Raw genomic sequence first — 12051 nt, forward strand, 5'->3', positions numbered from 1 at the left:
TTAGTATGAGTTTGCACAGGCCCCAACCTAATTTTAATAGCTTAAAATAAACTGAACGAATCACTAGCGCCACCTATCGATGACTGTGATTATTGTTCTTATTCGTGACTCGGGTCTATATTCTAGGTTGCAATGAGAAAAGTGCTATAAGTCATAAGTGGGTCGTTGATTATTTTTGTGATTTACGCTAATTCTTTAATGGAGCATAAACTTCGTTGATTTTGAAGGATAAAAATGTGAAATAAATATACAAGTTTTACTCCGGGTGAGTTTGTAAATGTGAATTAAAAAATAAATAATAAAAAGATAAAATGCGGCACACTATTACTAAACTGCTAAACTAACTAAACTAAATTAACTAATGTATGTATTGTATGTAACGTTCACTGTCAGTACAGTTAGCACACAGTTTGAGTGGTACAGAGTTCAGTAAACTGTTTTTATCACCGTTTTCAACTTTTCAGTTTAAGGAAAAAATTAGAAAGAGCCCGTGTTTTTTTTTAAAAGATTTTTTTTAGCTAAAATAAATTCTGGAACCTTCAACTTTTATTTTGTATATTTGTTATAATATTTAGTATTTAGGCATGTAGACTAGGTCTAGAATATAAATACATTACACAAAAAATACTAGATTAGAGTCTAAATCTAGATCTAGAATCTAGATCTAGAGATCTAGAAAAAAATAGTTCCTCTCAGTCTCTAACTCTAGGTTCGGCTTACTATTACTCTAAGATCTAGATCTAGATCAGACTAGATTCTAGATCTAGAAATCTATTTTTAAAGAATTCTACATAATACATAGAATCTAGATTCTAGATCTAGATCTAGACTTGACTAGATTCTAGTTCTCTAGATTTAGAATTTAGATAGAAAGACTCTAACTAATTCTGAGTAGTCGATTGAACTGAAAGACCGTACTAAGGCGTACTAGATTCTACTCTAGTAGAATCTAACTAGATTTAGACGTATTCCTAAGCAAATCGTTTAATTTTCGTTCATTCACTAGTACAGTAGTAGTGGAAATATTTTCTAGGCCTAGTTTTCTAATTAAATTAAAATTAATTTTAAATTAATTTTAAATTAGGCCCTATTTTGAAACTATTGTCATTTGACAATTACAGGCCTAATTAATGTTAATTAATACTAATAGGCCTAATATTTTTCATTATGGCCTATCAGTCTAATTTAAGCCTAATTATTTAGATATAATTTATTAATTAAGAGTTTGTATAAATTTGTATCGAGAGATTTGTAACAAAACATCGTAATAAAACATCTAGACTCTAGATCTTTTAACTTAAAAAACATGCGCCTAGTGACTGGTTGTCATGGCAATGTTTAAGCCGTAGCCATCGCAATTAAGTTAACTAAGAAAAATTTCGTATTTTTACTAAAAACAGAAAATAAATAAATAAGTAAAATAAAGCATATTAGATTATCCAAATCTTATTAAAAAAAAACCTCAATTTTTTATTTGGCATTTATAGCATCGTAATTACCAGCAGAAATTGTTTGTGGGCATGAGTAGTATTAATATAGGTCTGTAGCCTGTATTTTATTGAAAATAATAAATAGTATTAAATATACCTATGGCTGGATATTGATATGAGACATGAGCCCATGGCGCCTTATACTGGCTTATATATTATATAGCCTTGTATACTTATATAGATCTTTAGATCTATATAATATATATGAACCTATTATTATTTAATAATGAGTATTAATGAGGTATCATAATATATATCAAGATACTTTCAAAAGGTAGGTCCTCTAAAGTTCTAAACTTAATTTTAATAATTTAAGCATTCTTACTTGTGATAAATATAAATAATAACTGAATCAATAATAGTTAATAGTTACTTTTATTACTATTAGACTTACGCCTAATATTAATATGAATTATATATATATATATATATATATATATATATATATATATATATATATATATATATATATATATATATATATATATATATATATATATTATATATATATATATATATTATATATATATATATATATATATATATATATATATATATATATATATATATATTATATAGCGCCTAGTCTAATTATACTATGTATTTATAGCTATACAATAATTATACATTATTAATAAATAATATCATTAATATTTACCAATTTAGACAAATTTTAGGCCTAAAATGTCAGCTTTGCCAGCTGAGAATATTATATTTATTGAAAATTTCAATGCTTTAATTAAGCTATTTATTATAGTACATCTATTACCTATACTGTGTTGCTAATATTTGTTATTTTATTAATCTGTATTAATCAGGTCAATGACCTATTTTTAAACTTTTTTATAAACAAGTAGAAATCTAGCACTATTACTAGCAATTCATATTTTTTAAACAAACAAATGCTTATTATTTTATTGGCTAATAAGCCTACTTATTTAAAACACAATTTAAGAAACACTTTTTAAAAAAAATATATGGGGTACTCCTTAAATGATGTCACACTTTTTTGGATAATTTTACCTCCCGCCCCTTCCCTCCATCACACATTTTCACAAAAAGCCAGACCTCCCCACCCCCCCCAAAATGATGCTACACCTCAGCCCATAGTAATACATTTCCTTTACACTTAAATTATCAAAAAAAAGCCTTCCTAAACATCAAATAACTTAAAATTCAATTACTAGCATTACTGTTTCAAAACGCTACTCGATTTAATACAGAGAACTTGAAATATTTTGTTTATTTTAGAAAAGCATTAGCTGCCTTTTTTAAAAAGATTATTTTGCGCAGTGATGTAAATGTCATGAAAGTGTTATCTTGAAACTGATAATAAGCACTTCATAGAAATTATCAATGTCTTGGCTGGTTTGAAAAAAAAATTATTAGGCCAATGATATTGTAAACCAGTTTTTTGTTTTGCAACATTTTGAAAGCACCTTGCAGAGTTTTTTCCAGGCATCTCTTCACCCCCCCCCCCCCTAAACAAAATGGAATTTATGTTTATATAGAAAATATATACTTTTAACAGCGTCCGCCCCCGGGAATGTTTGTGCCCCCCCCCCCCCCCCGGGAAATAAAGTCTGTAAGAAACGCTGGCAACCTGTACTATCATACTATGTCTCCATACCGAATAAGTGCATGATTGCTCATCATTAAATATTATTTCACATTTTAAACATCCCCATAAACAACATCAGTTTTAGTTTGTATTTTATGTTTTATTTGTACATACATAAAAGTACCATCATTAAAAGTGTTCATGTAACCTGGTATTAATAGTAATATGGTGTGATGATTCAATTGCTGAAGCAATTACATACTTTTAGCATTAATTGTCAAAATATTCATTTGGTAGTTGACTCTAAAAAAAAGCAAGTCATTTATTTAATATTTTGTGAGGTACCTTTTGGCTTTTATGGCTCAATAAGTTCAAACAGGTTGTTAAGATCAGTGGTTGTGGTGTTGTCTTTTCTTCATTTTAGCTCACAAAGCAATAGTTCATTGGATAAATAGTTGTTTTAATTGTTATTACTTATCCTTGTTTATAACCATAATATTTTCTTCCACTGATGATTCAGTTGAGGACGCACAATAATAATATTTTTTGTAATTAGACTGATTTCTACAATGGATAACCGTGAGTTTCTTTGTGAAGAACACTTTTGAAAACAAATACTGTATGTATAGTATCTGATTATAGATTTGTTGCTGCTTTATTTGACATCAGCTTTTTGGAATTCATTCATTGTGTCTAAACAATGTTTCACTGTGTCAAGTTTGTGTCTAAACAATGTTTCACAGTGTCAAATTTGTGTTTAAACAATGTTTCAATGTGTGTCACGTTTGTGTCTAAACAACATTTCACTGTGTCAAGTTTGTGTCTAAACAATGTTTCACTGTGTGTCACGTTTGTGTCTAAACAATGTTTCACTGTGTCAAGTTTGTGTCTAAACAATGTTTCACTGTGTCAAGTTTGTGTCTAAACAATGTTTCACTGTGTCAAGTTTGTGTCTAAACAATGTTTCACTGTGTGTCACGTTTGTGTCTAAACAATGTTTCACTGTGTCAAGTTTGTGTCTAAACAATGTTTCACTGTGTCAAGTTTGTGTCTAAACAATGTTTCACTGTGTCAAGTTTGTGTCTAAACAATGTTTCACTATGTGTCACGTTTGTGTCTAAACAACATTTCACTGTGTGTCAAGTTTGTGTCTAAATGTTTCACTGTGTCAAGTTTGTGTCTAAACAATGTTTCACTGTGTCAAGTTTGTGTCTAAACAATGTTTCACTATGTGTCACGTTTGTGTCTAAACAACATTTCACTGTGTCAAGTTTGTGTCTAAACAACATTTCACTGTGTCAAGTTTGTGTCTGAACAATGTGTCACTGTGTGTCAAGTTTGTGTCTAAATGTTTCACTGTGTCAAGTTTGTGTCTAAATGTTTCACTGTGTCAAGTTTGTGTCTAAACAACATTTCACTGTGTCAAGTTTGTGTCTAAACAATGTTTCACTGTGTCAAGTTTGTGTCTAAACAATGTTTCACTGTGTCAAGTTTGTGTCTAAACAACATTTCACTGTGTCAAGTTTGTGTCTAAACAATGTTTCACTGTGTCAAGTTTGTGTCTAAACAATGTTTCACTGTGTCAAGTTTGTGTCTAAACAACGTTTCACTGTGTCAAGTTTGTGTCTAAACAATGTTTCACTGTGTCAAATGTGTGTCTAAACAATGTTTCACTGTGTCAAGTTTGTGTCTAAACAACATTTCACTGTGTCAAGTTTGTGTCTGAACAATGTGTCACTGTGTGTCAAGTTTGTGTCTAAATGTTTCACTGTATCAAGTTTGTGTCTAAACAATGTTTCACTGTGTCAAGTTTGTGTCTAAACAATGTTTCACTGTGTCAAGTTTGTGTCTAAACAATGTTTCACTGTGTGTCAAGTTTGTGTCTAAATGTTTCACTGTGTGTCAAGTTTGTGTCTAAACAATGTTTCACTGTGTCAAGTTTGTGTCTAAACAATGTTTCACTGTGTCAAGTTTGTGTCTAAACAACATTTCACTGTGTGTCAAGTTTGTGTCTAAATGTTTCACTGTGTCAAGTTTGTGTCTAAACAATGTTTCACTGTGTCAAGTTTGTGTCTAAACAATGTTTCACTATGTGTCACGTTTGTGTCTAAACAACATTTCACTGTGTCAAGTTTGTGTCTAAACAACATTTCACTGTGTCAAGTTTGTGTCTGAACAATGTGTCACTGTGTGTCAAGTTTGTGTCTAAATGTTTCACTGTGTCAAGTTTGTGTCTAAATGTTTCACTGTGTCAAGTTTGTGTCTAAACAACATTTCACTGTGTCAAGTTTGTGTCTAAACAATGTTTCACTGTGTCAAGTTTGTGTCTAAACAATGTTTCACTGTGTCAAGTTTGTGTCTAAACAACATTTCACTGTGTCAAGTTTGTGTCTAAACAATGTTTCACTGTGTCAAGTTTGTGTCTAAACAATGTTTCACTGTGTCAAGTTTGTGTCTAAACAACGTTTCACTGTGTCAAGTTTGTGTCTAAACAATGTTTCACTGTGTCAAATGTGTGTCTAAACAATGTTTCACTGTGTCAAGTTTGTGTCTAAACAACATTTCACTGTGTCAAGTTTGTGTCTGAACAATGTGTCACTGTGTGTCAAGTTTGTGTCTAAATGTTTCACTGTATCAAGTTTGTGTCTAAACAATGTTTCACTGTGTCAAGTTTGTGTCTAAACAATGTTTCACTGTGTCAAGTTTGTGTCTAAACAATGTTTCACTGTGTGTCAAGTTTGTGTCTAAATGTTTCACTGTGTGTCAAGTTTGTGTCTAAACAATGTTTCACTGTGTCAAGTTTGTGTCTAAACAATGTTTCACTGTGTCAAGTTTGTGTCTAAACAACATTTCACTGTGTCAAGTTTGTGTCTAAACAACATTTCACTGTGTCAAGTTTGTGTCTAAACAACGTTTCACTGTGTCAAGTTTGTGTCTAAACAATGTTTCACTGTGTCAAATGTGTGTCTAAACAATGTTTCACTGTGTCAAGTTTGTGTCTAAACAACATTTCACTGTGTCAAGTTTGTGTCTAAACAATGTTTCACTGTGTCAAGTTTGTGTCTAAACAATGTTTCACTGTGTCAAGTTTGTGTCTAAACAATGTTTCACTGTGTCAAATTTGTGTCTAAACAACATTTCACTGTGTCAAGTTTGTGTCTAAACAATGTTTCACTGTGTCAAGTTTGTGTCTAAACAACATTTCACTGTGTCAAGTTTGTGTCTGAACAATGTGTCACTGTGTGTCAAGTTTGTGTCTAAATGTTTCACTGTGTCAAGTTTGTGTCTAAACAATGTTTCACTGTGTCAAGTTTGTGTCTAAACAATGTTTCACTGTGTCAAGTTTGTGTCTAAACAATGATTCACTGTGTGTCAAGTTTGTGTCTAAATGTTTCACTGTGTGTCAAGTTTGTGTCTAAATGTTTCACTGTGTGTCAAGTTTGTGTCTAAACAATGTTTCACTGTGTCAAGTTTGTGTCTAAACAATGTTTCACTGTGTCAAGTTTGTGTCTAAACAACATTTCACTGTGTCAAGTTTGTGTCTAAACAACATTTCACTGTGTCAAGTTTGTGTCTAAACAATGTTTCACTGTGTCAAGTTTGTGTCTAAACAATGTTTCACTGTGTCAAGTTTGTGTCTAAACAATGTTTCACTGTGTCAAGTTTGTGTCTAAACAATGTTTCAATGTGTCAAGTTTGTGTCTAAATGTTTCACTGTGTCAAGTTTGTGTCTAAACAATGTTTCACTGTGTCAAGTTTGTGTCTAAACAATGTTTCACTGTGTCAAGTTTGTGTCTAAACAATGTTTCACTGTGTCAAATTTGTGTCTAAACAACATTTCACTGTGTCAAGTTTGTGTCTAAACAATGTTTCACTGTGTCAAGTTTGTGTCTAAACAACGTTTCACTGTGTCAAGTTTGTGTCTAAACAATGTTTCACTGTGTGTCAAGTTTGTGTCTAAATGTTTCACTGTGTCAAGTTTGTGTCTAAATGTTTCACTGTGTGTCAAGTTTGTGTCTAAACAATGTTTCACTGTGTCAAGTTTGTGTCTAAACAATGTTTCACTGTGTCAAGTTTGTGTCTAAACAACATTTCACTGTGTCAAGTTTGTGTCTAAACAACATTTCACTGTGTCAAGTTTGTGTCTAAACAATGTTTCACTGTGTCAAGTTTGTGTCTAAACAATGTTTCACTGTGTCAAGTTTGTGTCTAAACAATGTTTCACTGTGTCAAGTTTGTGTCTAAACAATGTTTCAATGTGTCAAGTTTGTGTCTAAATGTTTCACTGTGTCAAGTTTGTGTCTAAACAATGTTTCACTGTGTCAAGTTTGTGTCTAAACAATGTTTCACTGTGTCAAGTTTGTGTCTAAACAATGTTTCAATGTGTCAAGTTTGTGTCTAAATGTTTCACTGTGTGTCAAGTTTGTGTCTAAATGTTTCACTGTGTGTCAAGTTTGTGTCTAAACAATGTTTCACTGTGTCAAGTTTGTGTCTAAACAATGTTTCACTGTGTCAAGTTTGTGTCTAAACAACATTTCACTGTGTCAAGTTTGTGTCTAAACAACATTTCACTGTGTCAAGTTTGTGTCTAAACAATGTTTCACTGTGTCAAGTTTGTGTCTAAACAATGTTTCACTGTGTCAAGTTTGTGTCTAAACAATGTTTCACTGTGTCAAGTTTGTGTCTAAACAATGTTTCAATGTGTCAAGTTTGTGTCTAAATGTTTCACTGTGTCAAGTTTGTGTCTAAACAACATTTCACTGAGTCAAGTTTGTGTCTAAACAATGTTTCACTGTGTCAAGTTTGTGTCTAAACAATGTTTCACTGTGTCAAGTTTGTGTCTAAACAACATTTCACTGTGTCAAGTTTGTGTCTAAACAATGTTTCACTGTGTCAAGTTTGTGTCTAAACAACGTTTCACTGTGTCAAGTTTGTGTCTAAACAATGTTTCACTGTGTGTCAAGTTTGTGTCTAAATGTTTCACTGTGTCAAGTTTGTGTCTAAATGTTTCACTGTGTGTCAAGTTTGTGTCTAAACAATGTTTCACTGTGTCAAGTTTGTGTCTAAACAATGTTTCACTGTGTCAAGTTTGTGTCTAAACAATGTTTCACTGTGTCAAGTTTGTGTCTAAACAATGTTTCACTGTGTCAAGTTTGTGTCTAAATGTTTCACTGTGTCAAGTTTGTGTCTAAACAATGATTCACAGTGTCAAGTTTGTGTCTAAACAATGTTTCACTGTGTGTCAAGTTTGTGTCTAAACAACATTTCACTGTGTCAAGTTTGTGTCTAAACAATGTTTCACTGTGTCAAGTTTGTGTCTAAACAATGTTTCACTGTGTCAAGTTTGTGTCTAAACAATGTTTCAATGTGTCAAGTTTGTGTCTAAATGTTTCACTGTGTCAAGTTTGTGTCTAAACAATGTTTCACTGTGTCAAGTTTGTGTCTAAACAATGTTTCACTGTGTCAAGTTTGTGTCTAAACAATGTTTCACTGTGTCAAGTTTGTGTCTAAACAACATTTCACTGTGTCAAGTTTGTGTCTAAACAATGTTTCAATGTGTGTCAAGTTTGTGTCTAAACAACATTTCACTGTGTCAAGTTTGTGTCTAAACAACATTTCACTGTGTCAAGTTTGTGTCTAAATGTTTCACTGTGTCAAGTTTGTGTCTAAACAATGTTTCACTGTGTCAAGTTTGTGTCTAAACAATGTTTCACTGTGTGTCAAATTTGTGTCTAAACAATGTGTCACTGTGTGTCAAGTTTGTGTCTAAACAATGTTTCACTGTGTCAAGTTTGTGTCTAAACAATGTTTCACTGTGTCAAGTTTGTGTCTAAACAATGTTTCAATATGTGTCAAGTTTGTGTCTAAACAATGTTTCACTGTGTCAAGTTTGTGTCTAAACAATGTTTCACTGTGTCAAGTTTGTGTCTAAACAATGTTTCACTGTGTCAAGTTTGTGTCTAAACAATGTTTCACTGTATCAAGTTTGTGTCTAAACAATGTTTCACTGTGTCAAGTTTGTGTCTAAACAACGTTTCACTGTGTCAAGTTTGTGTCTAAACAATGTTTCACTGTGTCAAATGTGTGTCTAAACAATGTTTCACTGTGTCAAGTTTGTGTCTAAACAACATTTCACTGTGTCAAGTTTGTGTCTGAACAATGTGTCACTGTGTGTCAAGTTTGTGTCTAAATGTTTCACTGTATCAAGTTTGTGTCTAAACAATGTTTCACTGTGTCAAGTTTGTGTCTAAACAATGTTTCACTGTGTCAAGTTTGTGTCTAAACAATGTTTCACTGTGTGTCAAGTTTGTGTCTAAATGTTTCACTGTGTGTCAAGTTTGTGTCTAAACAATGTTTCACTGTGTCAAGTTTGTGTCTAAACAATGTTTCACTGTGTCAAGTTTGTGTCTAAACAACATTTCACTGTGTCAAGTTTGTGTCTAAACAACATTTCACTGTGTCAAGTTTGTGTCTAAACAACGTTTCACTGTGTCAAGTTTGTGTCTAAACAATGTTTCACTGTGTCAAATGTGTGTCTAAACAATGTTTCACTGTGTCAAGTTTGTGTCTAAACAACATTTCACTGTGTCAAGTTTGTGTCTAAACAATGTTTCACTGTGTCAAGTTTGTGTCTAAACAATGTTTCACTGTGTCAAGTTTGTGTCTAAACAATGTTTCACTGTGTCAAATTTGTGTCTAAACAACATTTCACTGTGTCAAGTTTGTGTCTAAACAATGTTTCACTGTGTCAAGTTTGTGTCTAAACAACATTTCACTGTGTCAAGTTTGTGTCTGAACAATGTGTCACTGTGTGTCAAGTTTGTGTCTAAATGTTTCACTGTGTCAAGTTTGTGTCTAAACAATGTTTCACTGTGTCAAGTTTGTGTCTAAACAATGTTTCACTGTGTCAAGTTTGTGTCTAAACAATGATTCACTGTGTGTCAAGTTTGTGTCTAAATGTTTCACTGTGTGTCAAGTTTGTGTCTAAATGTTTCACTGTGTGTCAAGTTTGTGTCTAAACAATGTTTCACTGTGTCAAGTTTGTGTCTAAACAATGTTTCACTGTGTCAAGTTTGTGTCTAAACAACATTTCACTGTGTCAAGTTTGTGTCTAAACAACATTTCACTGTGTCAAGTTTGTGTCTAAACAATGTTTCACTGTGTCAAGTTTGTGTCTAAACAATGTTTCACTGTGTCAAGTTTGTGTCTAAACAATGTTTCACTGTGTCAAGTTTGTGTCTAAACAATGTTTCAATGTGTCAAGTTTGTGTCTAAATGTTTCACTGTGTCAAGTTTGTGTCTAAACAATGTTTCACTGTGTCAAGTTTGTGTCTAAACAATGTTTCACTGTGTCAAGTTTGTGTCTAAACAATGTTTCACTGTGTCAAATTTGTGTCTAAACAACATTTCACTGTGTCAAGTTTGTGTCTAAACAATGTTTCACTGTGTCAAGTTTGTGTCTAAACAACGTTTCACTGTGTCAAGTTTGTGTCTAAACAATGTTTCAATGTGTCAAGTTTGTGTCTAAATGTTTCACTGTGTGTCAAGTTTGTGTCTAAATGTTTCACTGTGTGTCAAGTTTGTGTCTAAACAATGTTTCACTGTGTCAAGTTTGTGTCTAAACAATGTTTCACTGTGTCAAGTTTGTGTCTAAACAACATTTCACTGTGTCAAGTTTGTGTCTAAACAACATTTCACTGTGTCAAGTTTGTGTCTAAACAATGTTTCACTGTGTCAAGTTTGTGTCTAAACAATGTTTCACTGTGTCAAGTTTGTGTCTAAACAATGTTTCACTGTGTCAAGTTTGTGTCTAAACAATGTTTCAATGTGTCAAGTTTGTGTCTAAATGTTTCACTGTGTCAAGTTTGTGTCTAAACAATGTTTCACTGTGTCAAGTTTGTGTCTAAACAATGTTTCACTGTGTCAAGTTTGTGTCTAAACAATGTTTCAATGTGTCAAGTTTGTGTCTAAATGTTTCACTGTGTGTCAAGTTTGTGTCTAAATGTTTCACTGTGTGTCAAGTTTGTGTCTAAACAATGTTTCACTGTGTCAAGTTTGTGTCTAAACAATGTTTCACTGTGTCAAGTTTGTGTCTAAACAACATTTCACTGTGTCAAGTTTGTGTCTAAACAACATTTCACTGTGTCAAGTTTGTGTCTAAACAATGTTTCACTGTGTCAAGTTTGTGTCTAAACAATGTTTCACTGTGTCAAGTTTGTGTCTAAACAATGTTTCACTGTGTCAAGTTTGTGTCTAAACAATGTTTCAATGTGTCAAGTTTGTGTCTAAATGTTTCACTGTGTCAAGTTTGTGTCTAAACAACATTTCACTGAGTCAAGTTTGTGTCTAAACAATGTTTCACTGTGTCAAGTTTGTGTCTAAACAATGTTTCACTGTGTCAAGTTTGTGTCTAAACAACATTTCACTGTGTCAAGTTTGTGTCTAAACAATGTTTCACTGTGTCAAGTTTGTGTCTAAACAACGTTTCACTGTGTCAAGTTTGTGTCTAAACAATGTTTCACTGTGTGTCAAGTTTGTGTCTAAATGTTTCACTGTGTCAAGTTTGTGTCTAAATGTTTCACTGTGTGTCAAGTTTGTGTCTAAACAATGTTTCACTGTGTCAAGTTTGTGTCTAAACAATGTTTCACTGTGTCAAGTTTGTGTCTAAACAATGTTTCACTGTGTCAAGTTTGTGTCTAAACAATGTTTCACTGTGTCAAGTTTGTGTCTAAATGTTTCACTGTGTCAAGTTTGTGTCTAAACAATGATTCACAGTGTCAAGTTTGTGTCTAAACAATGTTTCACTGTGTGTCAAGTTTGTGTCTAAACAACATTTCACTGTGTCAAGTTTGTGTCTAAACAATGTTTCACTGTGTCAAGTTTGTGTCTAAACAATGTTTCACTGTGTCAAGTTTGTGTCTAAACAATGTTTCAATGTGTCAAGTTTGTGTCTAAATGTTTCACTGTGTCAAGTTTGTGTCTAAACAATGTTTCACTGTG

The 12051-nt window shown here is 32.4% G+C and overlaps 1 protein-coding gene across 1 annotated transcript in view; it reads left to right on the forward strand.

Moving 5' to 3' along the window:
- Positions 1-34: 34 nt before the first annotated feature.
- The window catches only part of LOC131940587 (uncharacterized), a 53757-nt gene continuing 41740 nt past the window's right edge, over positions 35-12051 (forward strand). The window contains exon 1 of the mRNA XM_059299287.1: positions 35-265. The gene's annotated coding sequence lies outside the window, so the exon portion shown is untranslated. The remainder of the gene's footprint in view (positions 266-12051) is intronic.

The sequence above is a fragment of the Physella acuta genome, unplaced genomic scaffold (assembly GCF_028476545.2).
Source record: "Physella acuta isolate Inbredline_101_S28 unplaced genomic scaffold, ASM2847654v3 ptg000322l, whole genome shotgun sequence".
NCBI lineage: Eukaryota > Metazoa > Mollusca > Gastropoda > Physidae > Physella > Physella acuta.